This window comes from Schistocerca nitens, chromosome 7 (assembly GCF_023898315.1).
Source record: "Schistocerca nitens isolate TAMUIC-IGC-003100 chromosome 7, iqSchNite1.1, whole genome shotgun sequence".
NCBI classification, from domain to species: domain Eukaryota; kingdom Metazoa; phylum Arthropoda; class Insecta; order Orthoptera; family Acrididae; genus Schistocerca; species Schistocerca nitens.
The window spans coordinates 166,734,597-166,751,816 of record NC_064620.1 but is presented as its reverse complement, the minus strand read 5'-3'; positions in this window follow the sequence as shown (position 1 = coordinate 166,751,816).

Below are 17,220 nucleotides of genomic sequence, written 5' to 3'. Positions count from 1 at the left end.
ACAAAATCATCCGCAACAACAAATTATCATGAATGAACCAGACAGTAGATATCATCCCGAACGTAATACGCCAGGACAAAATAACAGAACAGTACAAATAGTGGAAACGCCACAGCATCCTCCCGAATATAATAGCACGTCAGATAGAATTTGACTAGATACAGTACAGGTTGCATCTTCCAGTAACGCAAGCAATGCTTTTGACACGCAGAATCTTGTTCACGAAAATGTTATTACTTTTGACGACATCCGAGACACCCTTTTGTAGGAAAGACCAGTTATTCAAAAAACCATTTCACACCCTGTCATTGAAGTAAAGATTGGATCATCCAAATTTTCAGCAGTAATCGATTCTGGATCACCTATGTCAGTTATAAATGAGGAAACTTTCAACGAATGTAACAAAGAGAATACCTATCCTACGTTACCATTAGGCAAAACTAAAGTAAAAGGAGCAGTATCTGGTAAAGGAGTAGATGTAAAATTAGAGACACATTGATCATTTTGTATTGCAGGATTGTTCCCTCATTGACGACAGACGTTATTTTAGGTACGACTTTTCTGGTACAACACGACACAATTATTGACTTTCAAAACTCCTATTTAATGTTAAAGGATGAAAATGTACAACTGGCTTTAGAATTTCAGCACTCTTTATCTGCAGAAGAACAAACAATTAATCCTACAGAGGTCATTTCCGCATCACGTAACATAGACTGTCATTCCACATTGTTCACAGATACGTACGTACACAACTATAATACTCCAGACGAAGCCGACTATGACGTTATACAGATGATTTCTGATAAACAGAGCAGTGCAAATACAGACGACGAACGCACGCAACTACGCAAAATTCTTTTACAGCAAGCTCCAGTTTTTGACAACGTTCCTGGTACTACACTCGTGGAAATTGAAATACGAACACCGTGAATTCATTGTCCCAGGAAGGGGAAACTTTATTGACACATTCCTGGGGTCAGATACATCACATGATCACACTGACAGAACCACAGGCACATAGACACAGGCAACAGAGCATGCACAATGCCGGCACTAGTACAGTGTATATCCACCTTTCGCAGCAATGCAGGCTGCTATTCTCCCATGGAGACGATCGTAGAGATGCTGGATGTAGTCCTGTGGAACGGCTTGCCATGCCATTTCCACCTGGCGCCTCAGTTGGACCAGCGTTCGTGCTGGACGTGCAGACCGCGTGAGACGACGCTTCATCCAGTCCCAAACATGCTCAATGGGGGACAGATCCGGAGATCTTGCTGGCCAGGGTAGTTGACTTACACCTTCTAGAGCACGTTGGGTGGCACGGGATACATGCGGACGTGTATTGTCCTGTTGGAACAGCAAGTTCCCTTGCCGGTCTAGGAATGGTAGAACGATGGGTTCGATGACGGTTTGGATGTACCGTGCACTATTCAGTGTCCCCTCGACGATCACCAGTGGTGTACGGCCAGTGCAGGAGATCGCTCCCCACACCATGATGCCGGGTGTTGGCCCTGTGTGCCTCGGTCGTATGCAGTCCTGATTGTGGCGCTCACCTGCACGGCGCCGAACACGCATACGACCATCATTGGCACCAAGGCAGAAGCGACTCTCATCGCTGAAGACGACACATCTCCATTCGTCCCTCCATTCACGCCTGTCGCGACACCACTGGAGGTGGGCTGCACGATGTTGGGGCGTGAGCGGAAGACGGCCTAACGGCGTGCGGGACCGCAGCCCAGCTTCATGGAGACGGTTGCGAATGGTCCTCGCCGATACCCCAGGAGCAACAGTGTCCCTAATTTGCTGGGAAGTGGCGGTGCAGTCCCCTACGGCACTGTGTAGGATCCTACGGTCTTGGCGTGCATCCGTGCGTCGCTGCGGTCCGGTCCCAGGTCGACGGGCACGTGCACCTTCCGCCGACCACTGGCGACAACATCGATGTACTGTGGAGACCTCACGCCCCACGTGTTGAGCAATTCGGCGGTACGTCCACCCGGCCTCCCGCATGCCCACTATACGCCCTCGCTCAAAGTCCGTCAACTGCACATACGGTTCACGTCCACGCTGTCGCGGCATGCTACCAGTGTTAAAGACTGCGATGGAGCTCCGTATGCCACGGCAAACTGGCTGACACTGACGGAGGCGGTGCACAAATGCTGCGCAGCTAGCGCCATTCGACGGCCAACACCGCGGTTCCTGGTGTGTCCGCTGTGCCGTGCGTGTGATCATTGCTTGTACAGCCCTCTCGCAGTGTCCGGAGCAAGTATGGTGGGTCTGACACACCGGTGTCAATGTGTTCTTTTTTCCATTTCCAGGAGTGTATGTCCGGTTTTATGTATGAATTTCAGGTTAAACAGCACGACACATTTAAAGCCAAACATTATCCCATTCCATATATTCACAGAGAACAAGTTAAGAAAGAATTGCAAGCTATGCTTGACCAAGGAATTATTGAAACGGCAGTTAGTCCGTACATAAACCCGCTCCATATTGTTGAGAAAAAGGATGGTTCACTTCGCCTCGTACTTGATTCGCGTCACATTAACGACATTATTATTAATGAAACAGATCGCCCACAGACACTAGAAGAACTTCTACAGAAATTTCATGGTACTGCTATTTATTCCACATTAGATTTGAAATCGGGATTTTGGCAAATCCAGCTCCATCCGAACTGCAGAAAGTACACGGCTTTTCTCTGTTTTGGTGACTGTTATCAATTTTGTAAATTACCGTTCGGTTTAACTATTTCTTCAGCAGCATTTATTCGCGGTTTGAATACTATACTTCCGACAGAACTTAAAGACAGAATCACAACGTATGTAGACGACATTCTTATTGCAGAAGCTAACTGGTCTGAACACAATCTGATTCTTGAACAACTGTTACGAACTTTTCGTGCACAAGGACTCACAGTTAATCTCAGTAAATCGCACTTTCGCAAAACTTCTATAAAATTTCTTGGACATGTAATTTCAGCAGAAGGCATTGCGCCTGACCCGGAAAAACTTCAAGCTTTACGTGACATTACTGTTCCTACGACGAAGAAACAACTACGCAGCTTTTTGGGTTTAATTAACTTTTTTCGTAAATTTATTCATTACTCTGCTTTAGACACCCCTAGATTATGTCAATTGACAGGTAAAAACACTATTTGGTCCTGGGATAGCCAAGCACATTCTGAATTTATGAACCTGAAAGAAGCTTTGTTGAATGCACCACTTTTATCACATCCAGATCTTACTAGAAATTTTTCCATTGCCACCGACAGTTCTAACACCGCTTTAGGCGTACACATTTTTCAGGAAATTGGAGAAGATGGCACTACAGTAATTATAAACATCGCCTTTGCGAGTCGCATTCTGTCACCTGCTGAATGCAATTATTCTGTTACAGAACTTGAAATATTATGTGTTGTATGGGCATTTACGAGATTTCGGCATTTTCTTTATGGAAGACACACTACCGTTTACACAGATCATAGAGCTATACAGTTTTTACTTTTCGCTAAATTTACACACGACAGATTAAGCAGATGGAAACTTTATTTACAGGAATTTAATTTTACAATTGTTTACATTCCCGGCACACAACACCTTTGGCAAGATAGGAAGAATGTTACCATTATAAACCATTACACTGTACGGAATAATATTCTGTTTCGCCGCTCTCACCCCGACAGCAACAATTGGTCATTATGTATTCCTGACGAACTTGTTAACAAATTAATTTGGTATACTCATTTAAGTTACGCACATTACGGAGCCAGAAAATGTTTTCTTATACTGAGACAGAACTGTTATTTTACCAACATGGAGAAACGTATTCGACGAGTTTTAGCGTCATGTAAAATCTGCCAGAAAGCTAAGTCATATACAACTTCACATATTCCTCCATTACATCCCATAGTACCTGTTAAACTGAGACACATGGCCGCTGTAGACATTTTTGGTCCGATTCCCAGAACTAATAGAGGTTTTTGTTACATCTTTGTCGCTGTTGAACTCACTTCAAAATTTGTTACCTTCACTCCGTTACGCAAAGCTACTGCTAAATCTGTTTCGAAAGCATTTATAAAACATTTTATATTTCATGTCGGACATGTATTGAAAGTAATTTCCGACAATGGACCACAGTTTCGATCTGCTATATGGACACGTATGTTACGAGCTAGAAACATTTCTTCGATCTATATACCCAGGTACCACGCTTCTTCGAACCCTTGTGAACGACTAATGAAAGGAATTGGTAAACTATGTAGAATATACTGCCATAAAAAACATATTGATTGGGACACACACATACTCTCATTCCAAGATGTAATTAATTCCATACCAAATGAATCTACTATGCTATCTCCGACTGTTATACTGAAAATTGTTGCACCACCTAACAAAATTAAAGAATTAGTAACCTTTCCTACATCTCGTCGACTTCGACACCATGAAATAATTGACATTGCGCTGAACAACATCAAACGTGCCGCAGAGCGCCGGAGAAGACAGCAAAAACAGGTTTGTACACGCCGTGACTTTCACATTGGACAGAAGATATTAGTACGTACACACTATTTATCTAACAGAGGAAAGAGTAGATGTAGTAAATTTGAGCTTCTATACGCAGGTCCATATCGAATTCGCAGCGTTCCTCACTCCAATGTAGTACACGTCGAAACTCTGAGAACCAGAAAAAGTAAAGGCAATCACCATGCCTCCAATATTAAACCCTTTATTGAATGAACATACTTTATAATTTATCACACTGTAATGCTATTTTCTGATTTTTGTATGACCAATGATGCAATTATATTTATGTGACTACTTACTGATGATTATCATATTTTTTCTTGGCAAGTGCCCGGCAAGGTAAGGTTAGCAGGTCGCTTTTCTTGTCGTTACACATCAGACCGTGCACATTTTTCCAGATAAACTTACACATTTTATGACCACTTATGCAATTATATCTATGTGATTACTTACTGATGATTGTCATATTTTTTCTTGGCAAGTGCCCGGCAAGGTAAGGTTAGCAGGTCGCTTTTCTTGTCGTTATATATCAGACCGTGCACATTTTCCATTTTCGTGTATGTATGATTGTTTTCCTGTTTTGTTTGTATGCACTATGAAATGTTTAAGATGTAACAAACACCAGTTGACTTTGACATTTTGCCTTATGATATCTCAACATCGTGACTATTTTACATTCTTTTTGCTACTACATTATGATATTCTGTGTACATTTTTGCACCTGAACACTGTCTACGTTTTTGACATATTAAGTTTTCTGTCATGCTATGCTGTATGTTTAATTATATCACTAGAAACCAGTTTTTATTTAATGGGTATATGATTTAAATGCAAGATATTAATCCTTATTCATCATTTTCAGAAAGCAATGACGTGTAAAAGAAATAAATTAAACAAACCACAGTGGATTACTATGAAATGGGAATTTCACCTTCGGAATGAACGAACGAAGATGCAATACCTGGTCACGAAGAGTAAATGGATCAGAATTAACAAATACTAACAAGAATATACTATACACATCGTATGACAGCAGTCTTAACTAATTATTTTTCTTTCAGAATACGAGGCGATTGATGCAGGCTGTCAGACAGAACTACACATCTTAGTTTTAGTGATGAAATATGCGAGAAATAAGAAACTCTATACTATGAATAGTTATATGAAGTAAATGGTAATATGAATAATGAATAATGAAGTGTCTTTTTGCAGATGATAATGAATGATGATGAATAGTGATGAAGAATATTCTAATATGAATAATAAAGTTTTTCTTTGCAGGTGATGATAGTGATGAATTTTATATGGCCACTTAACACACCACTTTTAAGTTTTTCTTTGCAGATGAGAATAATGATGAAGTTTATATATTTACTGTTAGTTAAGAAATGATATGTAGTTATTTAAGTATTTGTTGCAGTTCGTTTTGACAGTATGTCTTATGTCGCATGGTATAATGACTGAATGTTTTGGAAAGGACAGCTAGAGTACATACATATTGAGTACACGTTTCATTACCTGTTAATTCGAAGTTCACTGCTTTTCAGCATAATATGTGTTTCTTCTTTCAGCTTAATAATCCATTTAGTATTTTTTCCAGGAGAAGCTATTCATGAAATTAATGTGCTATAAGCAGTTAATTATCAAACCTGTTCTAGTACTTGCATTTTTTTCCCATTTGTGTGTGCCATTCATGAATGTGATCACATATACTCTACTTGTTTCATAACCTTGCTACAGCTGACTCATGACGAATGAAATTACCTATCCTCATTTGCAGCAATAAATCAAAAGCAAATATTGTTATGCCCCAGCAATTAATTATCGATCCCAACGCAATGCATTGCTAGCATAAAAAAATGTATTACCAGTCCCAAATAATGCTACCAGTTTAAGAGAGTTCTGAGTAATACTGAATGATGTTTTCTAATCACAGACCTTGAGTAATAGTTACAGTGTGTTACATTTTATATATGTCATACGTCACTTGAATGATGAGTTCTGAGTAATAGTGAATGATATTTTGTAATAACGCATACATGCTATGCCAATAATTTCTGTAAATAATATTTTTGTTTTACTCTATAAATGCTATGCTAATAATTAACTCACATTTTGAATAATGACTTCTGATGGTTTGTAACTGGCCAATGAGTGTCAGTAATTATTTTAAATATGTTGTATGTCACTTGAATGATGAAAAATGTTTTGTAATATTCAATACTTGCTATATGTTTAGTAACTGGCCAATGAATGCCACTGTTTCTTATATTTGTGTTATGTCACTTACATGCAATATATATATATATATATATATATATATATATATATATATATATATATATATATATATGAATACCAGTAGCTTGATGCTACACTCATTAGCTCCTGTTTTGAATGATGACTTCTGATGATTTGTAACTGGCCAATGAGTGCCAATACTTATTTTAAATATGTCGTATGTCACTTGAATGATGAAAAATGTTTTGTAATATCCAATACTTGCTATATGTTTAGTAACTGGCCAATGAATGAAACTGTTTCTTATATTTTAAATTAGTATTATGTCACTTACATGCTATATATATGAATACCAGTAGCTTGATGCTACACTCATTAGCTCCTGTTTTGAATGATGACTTCTAATGGTTTGTAACTGGCCAATGAGTGCCAATAATTATTTTTAAATATGTCGTATGTCACTTGAATCATGAAAAATGTTTTGTAATATTCTTTCACCTTCTGACTTAATTACCAGAAATCACTGCAATATCCGTTTGTTCTGTCTATCCTCGTGATCATGGAGCACTATATTTGGTTTTTGCACTAATTCTACGTTGGTGTACCTTACAAGAACGTGGTGTTGACACGACATGCTGTCCACCACCTTGAACGATGGAGATGTTATTATGGTCCCACTGTTTGGTGTACCTAATGTACTACCAAAATGATAACATTGAATATTAATACGACATTTCAGTGTCTTGGCTATACTGATTAATACTTCAGGGAAGAGAACTTCAGATTGCCTCACTTGGTGTTATGCTTCTGTAGAAAGATATGGACTTTCAGTGCAGCTACGTGCAACCTACTGTGCTACAACCATGATGCAATCCTTCCCTTTCCTATCCTAGTTCTTGTAAAATAGTAATATATATATATATATATATATATATATATATATATAGTGCATGTGCACTTTATGTCATTTGTTAATATGTTTTGTACTCATTGCGTATACATTTTGTCATTGCTTGATATGTTCTGTACTCAGTGCATGTGCACTATATTTCATTTCATGTTCTGCACTTATATATCTATGTATATATTCTGTGACTGTCAACTTAGTTAATTAAGTAGATTTTAGAAAAATTAGTTGCTCATGGCAAGTCCAATTGACTCACCATCGCTGCCAAATTTTTGCCCCCCCCCCCCCCCCCCCCCCAGTGGAGGGTTATGTAAGAGGTATGCGCTGCCTGCGATATGCAAGGTATAACAGAATCGCTGACCAGAGAGCAGTGTTGACTGAGTACAAACTGTGTAGCTGTAGCAGTAAGTTGTTGCTAGTCGCTAGTCTGCGGTTGTCGCTAGTCTGCGCTTGTCTGCAGTCTGCTCTGGTCGGGAATCTGGAGGCGGAGTATTATTGTATAAGGTAAAGAAGCAGCCTCGTGCATATCTAGTAATGCATGTGAATTGTCATCCAAATGTTTTAAAAATGCCCTAATAATAATTTTTGTAATATAAAGTAATTTTTTTTAAAGCATTCATTTCAATTTAAAGAATTTATCCAATCCATGATCATTCCTTTCACGAATCACAAATGTATAGGCCAGCATTGCACGGAGCTGTGCCGAAAAATTTTTTATGTAAGAGTAGATATATTCGCCGTTTTTATTGAGGTAAGAATTTTTGCTTTTTTATTCAGAATGATCTTACAGGGCCATGACGCAGCACTGCTGTCGTCCTAAAATTTACCAGGTTACTGAATTTATTTATTTTTTTTATTTCGGGGTTTAGGAATTTTTCTGTTTCGAGCTTACATTAAATGAGAAAAGAATAATGTGGGTACATTAAATGTGAATGCATTTCTGCACGGAGATTATAAATGGGAACCAATTTTGTTCTGAGGTCACACAAAAATTAGAATCATTAACTAAATAATATTTATTTAATTTTATATTGTGTGGGGAAGTTACAGCCTTCCCCACAGAAAAAAGTCTACAGGCCTCAAATTCGCGGGACGGGTAGTCAATTCAGTGATTTGGATACTGTGTGTTTCTGTGTGTTTGGAGCTTACGATAACTAAACGCCAAGGTCATCAGCGCAGTCTCCTTCTCTCTCTTTATATTTTTTTTATTTTTTAAGCATAAATCCTGTCTTGCTCCACAGTTTTTACCCTCTACAGCTCCATCTAGTACTATGGAAGTTATTCTCTGACGCCTTAAAGGATGTCCTACTATCCTGTCCCTTCTTCTTGTCGGTGTTCGATTCAAAGCAGAAATTCCTCACTCCTTGTTAGTCCACTTAACTTTCAAATTATTAAAAAATTATTCTGTAGTACCACATCTCAAATGCTTCAATTATCTTCTATTCTGGTTTTCCCACAGTCCATGTTTAAAAACCATACAATGTTATGTTCCAAACGTACATTCTCATAAATTCTAATATTGGAACCCCCCATCTCTCCCAAATCAACTCTTGTTTCTTCTTCTATCACATCAGATAAATCTTCCCCCTCAGTTTATTCTCTCTATCTACCTGCTCTCTCCGCTGCATTTAACAGTGGCATTCCCATTGCACTCTCAATGTCACCACCCTTGCTTTTAATTTCGCTGAAGGTTGTTTTGACTTTTCTATACACCAAGTCATTTCTACCGACAATCATTCGTTTCTCGATTTCTTCACGTTTTTCGTGCAGATATTTCTTCTTAACTTCCCTGCACTTCCTATTTATTTTAATCCTCAGCGACTTGTATTTCTGTATTCCATAATTTCCCTGAACATTTTTGTACTTCCTTCTTTCATCGATCAGCTGAAGTATTTCTTCTGTTACCTGTGGTTTCTTTGCAGTTACCTTCTTTGTACCTACGTTTTTCTTCCCAACTTCTGTGATGGCCCGTTTTAGAGATGTCCATTCCTCTTCAACTGTACCGCCTATTGAGCTATTCATCATTGGAGTATCTACAACCTTAGAGATCTTCAAACGTGTCTCTTCATTCCATAGTACTTCCGTATCCCACATATTTGTGCATTGATTTTTCCTGACTAGTTCCTTCATATTAAACCTACTCTTCGGTATTATAGATTCTTCCTGACTAGTCTCTTAAAGCTATTCGTCATTATTAGCAAACTGTAATTTGAGTGCGCATTACAATCCAGTATCTGATATCAGTATCTGTGTCGATGATGTAATCTATCTGAAATCTGCCCGTATCTCCCGGCCTTTCCCATGTAGAACTACTGCTCTTGTGATTCTTGAACACAGTATTTGCGGTTACACCCGGAAATTTATTTGAGTGTACTCCGTCTTCAGGCCACGAGTGGCCTACCGGGACCATTCGACCGCCGTGTCAACCTCAGAGGACGATGCGGATCGGAGGGGCATGGGGTCAGCACACTGCTCTCCCGGTCGTTATGATGGTATTCTTGACGGAAGCCGCTTCGGTCGAGTAGCTCCTCAATTGGCATCACGAGGCTGAGTGCACCCCAAAAAATGGCAACAGCGTATGGCAGCTGGATGGTCAACCATCCAAGTGCCGCCCACGCCCAACAGCGCATAACTTCGGTGATCTCACGGGAACCGGTGCATCCGCTGCGGCAAGGCCGATGCCCACCGGAAATTTATTACAAACCTCAATTTTATTTTTCTCCTCTCTCATTCCTAGTATCAAGCCCATACTCTCCAGTAAGCATTTTTTCTGTTCCTTCCCCTTCATCTCACTGTACATACTGAACTACACATTGAATATCCTTCCTCATATACTTCTCTACCTCTTCATCTCGAGCTCGTGACGTCGGCAAGTATACCTGAACTCTCGTTGTAGGTGTTGGTTTGCTGTCAATTCTGAAGAGAACAACCCGATCACTGAACTATTCACAGTAACACACTCTCTGTTCTACCTTCCTATTCATAACGATTCCCACTTCCGTCACAACATTTTCTGCTGCTGTCGATATCACCCTATAGTCATCTGACCAGAAATCCCTGTTGTCTTTCCATTTCACTTCACTGACCCCCATTATTTCTGGATAGAGCCTTTGCATTTCCCTTTATAGATTTTATACCTTCCCCAACACGTTCAAGCTTCTGGCATTCCACTCCCCGACTCGTAGAACATTATCCCATCGTTGGTTATTCAATCTTTTTCTTATGGTTACCTCCCACTTGGCAGACCCCTCCCGGGGATCCGACGGGGAGCCAGGACGGAATCTTTTGCCAATGGAGAGATCATCATGACACTCTTACAATTACATGCCACATGTCCTATGGATACACGATATGTGTCTTTAATGCAGTGGTTTTCATTGCCTTCGGCATCCTTATGCCATTGATCATTGCTGATTCTTCCGCGCCGGCCGGTGTGGCCGAGCGGTTCTAGGCGCTTCAGTCTGGTGCCGCGCGACCGCTACGGTCGCAGGTTCGAATCCTGCCTCGGGCATGGATGTGTGTAATGTCCTTAGGTTAGTTAAGTTCAAGTAGTTCTAAGTACTAGGGGATTGATGACCTCAGATGTTAAGTCCCATAGTGCTCAGAGCCATTTGAGCCAGTTTTGGTTCTTCCGCCTTTAGGGGCAGTTTTCCACCCCAAGGGCAAGTGAGTGTCCCGAAACTCCGTCCGTTCCTGCGCTTCCTCTCTGACAAGGCCGTTGGCAGAATTAGGGTGACTTCTTATGCCGCATATCTGCGGCCGCTGATTGTTATTCAAAAGTTAGTTAATCAAAGACGCTACCCATAGACGACAGGTGCCGCACCACTACACATCTCAAAAGAAATTAATGTGGATAAAATAACTAAAATTGTCACACAGTCCGGAGAAAACCTATTTACTCATCCTACTTCACTCGCGTTGACCCATTCAACAAATCTATCTCACAGGCCTTAATACAACGAAGAAGGGTGAAAGGTACTATACTTGGGATTAAAACAGAAGTAAAGCCACAAAGGAGCTAAAAGAAAGGCAAATGGCAATGTGACTTGCTGACTACTTGCCAAAAAATATGGATGAGCCGGTCACACTGTTAAAAGTATTAATAACATTCTCTAAAATTTTAGGAAACTAGTTGGACATATCACAAAGTCGTAAAACTCGAATTACATTAGTTTCAACGTCACTTAAAATAAAGTACAGATCCGCCTGGAAATCTGCAGATGCCCTCTAGCCTGAAAATAAAACAGTCGCGCAGAACCTGGCACACAGTGATCCTTACGCCTAAAGCGCGGAAAGGAGGGCCTTATACCGCATTCGTGGCTGAAACGAAGTACGCCACGGTCGCGTGGTGGGCTTTACTAGACGCTGCTTTTTATCTGCCACTTGCAGCCAACCGTTTTTCCATCAAATGGTTCAAATGGCTCTGAGCACTAAGGGACTTAACATGTGAGGTCATCAGTCCCCTAGAACTCAGCACTACTTAAACTATCATCACACACATCCATGCCCGAGGCAAGATTCGAACCTGCGACCGTAGCGGTCGCGTGGCTCCAGACTGAAGCGCCTAGAACCGCTCGACCACTGCGGCCGACGTTTCTCCATCGACACATGACAGGCTGACAGCACACTGATAAATGAGAATCGCTACACGCTTCCTTGACTGCTACATCCGCCCATTTAGTTCCCTGCAATACTCATGCGCACTGGTACCCAGCAGAAAGATATCTCCCCTAGCCGGTGTAGTTGCAGGAGAGCGTCCTGGATATTCTAGACTAGTTTATCTGCTGGTTACAAACGTTGTAGAGAGCGAAGAGCACACAGAGAATCGGAATAGACAAGGACTTTATCACTCGAAGAACGTCTCATCTGCTCCAGTGCCCGCAAGATCGATACAGTTCCGCGTCGAATATAGCCAATTCGAGATAGTCAGATCGTGAGGATACGATAAGGGGAAACAACAGAGCAACCAACAGAGAACCCCTGTTTCGACCCATTCGCAAAGACAGCTGTAGAATTGTCGAGCTCACGTAAAATGGCAGAAAATAAAGAATTAAAAACATATGGATCAGTGCAAACACTCCTTTCCCGTGGTCTATGTGAGCCGTACATGGCTCGTGTTCGTGCCATATCTCATTTGACATCCTGTTTTTACTGTACTAACACCTTGTAATGTTAATTTCAATCACTGGTGTCACTGAGTTGCCGACTTGCCTGCCCGTGAGCGGCAGCAGCGGCGCTTATCCATATAAGCCCTGGCGCATTATCATTGTTGACTGTCCCGGTTGTCGTGTGTTCGGAGTGACGTCGGATCTGCCAGTGAGTTGGGAGGCGCTAGCAGTGCAGTTCGGACCTGGGAGTGTTTGACTTGGGACACGGCAGATGTTCAGTCGGGACGCGGCTGCAGTGAGGTCCGGACAGCCATGACTCGCCCGACGGTTGCCGATACATATCACTTGATTGCGGACCACCTTGGTTGGTCGTCTCTCGGTCGTCTTGTCGGACATGTTGGTCGGCGATCGCTTATGGGTTGCTTGCGTGTGCCGACTCGTGATTCGTCCTTGTTATTGCACAGTCGCTGCCGTTAGTATTGTCTAGAACTTCGAGCAAGTGTTCGTGAAACTGTGTGTAGCTTGTGATGTCGACTGCTCAGTTATTTTAGTGACGTCTCCGTGCTGATGTGCGGGAGTCGGTCGGTTGCTGTGCATCAGCCAGGAAATCTCCGCGCGGCGCAGTGGGCCGAGCCTGCCGGCGTCTCTACCCAGTGTCGTAGTGTGTGCTAGCTGATCCGATTGCTACGAGGTTCGTGGCTCACCGACCCAGGACATCAAAGTTGAATGGTGATTTAATTACCAAAGCCAGTTTGTTCACTTCGTGCCATTGGTTTTCGTGGTTGGCTGTTGGGGGTATTCCCGTGAGCAATAGCGAGTGTTCGAGTTGGCGAAAGTTTGGCCACAATCCGGTGGAGTTCAACTGTATTTTGGTTATTTGAAGTACAAGTGCACCATTGGAATTTTTTGCCTTGTGGCCGTTAGCGTTCCGGTTACCTGCCCTGGTCGCTGACGTAAAATTCAGGCAGTGTCCTTTCCTCACCGTGTTGTCGCTGTCCAACACGTGGGTGTAGTTTTGATAGCTTATGCCTACTCGGTTGTGGGCGGCTGCGCCTTTTACGTGTTGGCTTTGGAGTTCCTTGTGTACTGGTCGGGTGGAAAGCAAGTTGTCTTGTCGGTGGGTCCGTTGAATGTCTCCTGGTTGGGTTGCCGGCGGATCAGATATAGTTGGGCCGACTACCTGTCTCCCCTAAGTGAATGGTAATATTTCAAGTGCAGACCGAACCCCGGAAACTGCTGAGCGCCGCTGGCTGTACTGCCTTTTCTTATTGGTGTCTGTCTATTTTAATGGCTCATAGCCGATGGTTTGAATTTGTATGCTTTTAGTTGGGTTTTATATAATGGAACTTCAGCCGTTTAGAAATTGGAGGTTCCTTACTTGTGAAGTCTTGCATTGTTTGGGCCTTCAGCCTCTTTTAAAATATTTTTTGGATAAAGCTTTGTGTCTTCTGCTTTTGAAAATTTATTGTAGTTGTGTTTTTAAATCATGGTCCTCAGCCGTTTTAAAATTAAAATTCCTTTCTTGTTAAGTCTTAGACTGTTTGGGCCTTCAGCCTCCTTTGTTAAAATTATTTAAGGATAAAGGTTTGGGCTTTCTGCCTTCGAAAATTTACTGTAGTTGTGTTTTTAAATCATGGGCCTTCAGTCGTTTTAAAAATAAAATTCCTTACATGTCAAGTCATAGATTGTTTGGACATTCAGCCTTATCTGAAATATTATTTAAGGATAAAACCTTCCGCTTTCTGAAAATTTATTGTAGTTGTATTTTAAATCATGGGCCTTCAGCCGTTTTAAAAATTAAAGAGGTTGTCCCTTAAGCCATAATATTGTGTGACATATTCAGTCGATAGTTAATCTCGGAAATTTGCGCTGTAATGTTTGGGAAACTAAATAAAGTTATATGTGTTTAAGTTTAACTGACAGCCGCTCATTTTTTGCCCCTTTCCACTATTCCAACTACCTGTTCTGTCCTGCGGATTTAACCAGGCGTTTCACTATGGATACCGTCTTTCATTAGTAATCAAAACGTTCTTGATCCCGGGTTCGAAACACACCACTGCTTAAATTTTGATTGATAAACAAAATTGGTGGCCGCAGATTTCTGGCATAATAAGTCACCCTCATTCTGCCAGTGGCCATGTCAAAAAGGGCGGAGGAGATGACAGAGGCTCAAGGCGCTCTCTCGACTTTGGTGTGGGAAACTGCTCCTAAAGGCGGGAGAGTCAGCAACAGTCAACGGCATGGGGATGCACAAGGCAATGAAAACCACTGCATTACCGACACATAACAATCCAGAAGACATGTGGCCTGTAATTTAGGAAGCGTCACCATGATCTCTCCATTGGCAAAAAATTCTGGACAGGCCGCCAGTCGAATCTCCGGGAGGGGCTGTCAAGTGGGAAGTGACCATGAGAAAAACACTGAATAACCAACGAAAAGTTAACGTCCTACGAGTCGGATCGTGGAATGTCAGAAGCTTGAAAGCGGTATGGAAGCTAGAAATTCTGAAAAAAGAAATGCAAAGGCTCAATCTAGATATAGTACGGGTCAGAGAGGTAAAATGGAAGGAAAAGAAGGATTTCTGGCCAGATGAGTACAGGGTAATATCAACAGCCGCAGAAAATGGTACAACAGGAGTAGGATTCATTATGAATAGGAAGGTGGAGCAAAGAGTGTGTTGCAATGAAGAGTTCAGTGATAGGTTTGTTCTGGCGAGAATCGACAGCAAACTAACACCGACAACGATAGATTAGGTATACATGCCAACGTCTCAATCTGAAGATGAAGAGATAGAGAAAGTATATGCGTATTTTGAAAGGGTAGTGTAGTACGTAAAGAGAGATGAGCATCTAATAGTCATGAGGGACTGGATTGCAGCTGTAAGGGAAGGAGTTGCAGAAATGGTTACAGGACAATATGGGCTTGGCACAAGGAATGAGACGAGAAAAACTAATCGAGATCTGTAATAAATTTCAGCTCGTAACAGAAAATAATCTGTTCAGGAATCACAGGAGGAGGAGGTATACTTGGAAAAGACCGGCTGATACGGGAAGATTTCAGTTGGATTACATCTTGGTCAGACAGAAATTCCGAAATCAGATACTGGATTGTAAGGCAACCCCAGAGCAGATATAGACTCAGATCACACTGTAGTAGTTATGAAGAGTAAGCTGAAGTTCAAGATATTAGTCAGGAAGAACCAATATGCAAAGAAGTGAGATATAGAAGTGCTAAGGGATGACGAGATACGCTTGAAGATCTCTAAGGCTATAGAGGAATACCTCAGTAGGCACTACAGTGGAAGGGGAAAGGACATCTCTGAAATCGGTAATCACAGAAGTTGGAAAGAAAAACATGATTACTGAGATGAAGAGGCTGGCACTGGAAAGTAACTCGTGGCAGGCAGCATCAAACCAGTGAGAAGACTGATAACCATAAAAAGTTGCATTAAATCTAAAATCACGCTGAGCACCATTTTCCTGCTCGAAACGAACCGACAGCACGTCACCAACTCATGACATACAAAAGCGCTCAGACGGGAAGGACCGTATGAAGATGGGGAGTTGACCACGAAAGTCCCATTGATGGAGCTGCTCTAGAATAATGTGTCTCCGTGTAGTCTCGTAAGACTTGCTGATATCAAAGAATATGGCGAGACAGGGATGTTTACATAGGAAAGCCTGCGGAATAGCCGCCTCAAGTACGGTCTCGTTGTCGACAGTGAACCAAAGTCTCCGAAATTCACACTGAGAGCGGCTAAGGAGTCCTCCGGTCTCTAACAACCACACCAGGCGACGATTAACCATTCACTCCAAGGTCTTTCCTACATAGTTTGTCAGGGCGACGCCCCAGCAACTGCTGGGACATGTGCAGTCCTTCCCTCGTTTGAGGAGATGCATCAGAGTTGCCTCTCTCCACTAGCTGGTAAAGTTACCTGTCTGCCATATAAGATTAAAACATAGGAGAAGGATTTCGTTTGACGCTGCTGACAAATCTGAAAGCGTTCAATACTGGATGTGATCCTGACCAGGTGTAGTATCACGAGCCTCAAACAGTGCCGTTTCCAGCTCCCACTGGAGAAAACGCAGTTGTAAGAATTGTGGGATCTGAAGTCAAACAGACATTTCTACAGTTGGACGGTAGCGGTGAAGCGCCAGACCCAATCTGGCGTCGGCAGTAATCACTGCAATATGCTCTACCTTCATTTGAGCAATGTCTCTGAGCGTCGTCTGGAGACACCATTGTTTCAGCTCCGCTGCTATTGGTAAACCACTGTGTTTACCAGAAATCCTCCGGTTGGCTTCCCACACTTTTGTACAGCAAGTGGAATGGCTGGTGGAGTCCAGGAACACTTGCTGTGACCTTTTTACTTCTCTCCTTAACTACATGTCAAGCCTTGGCTCTTGCATCTCGATACCTGTGAGATTGTCTGCTA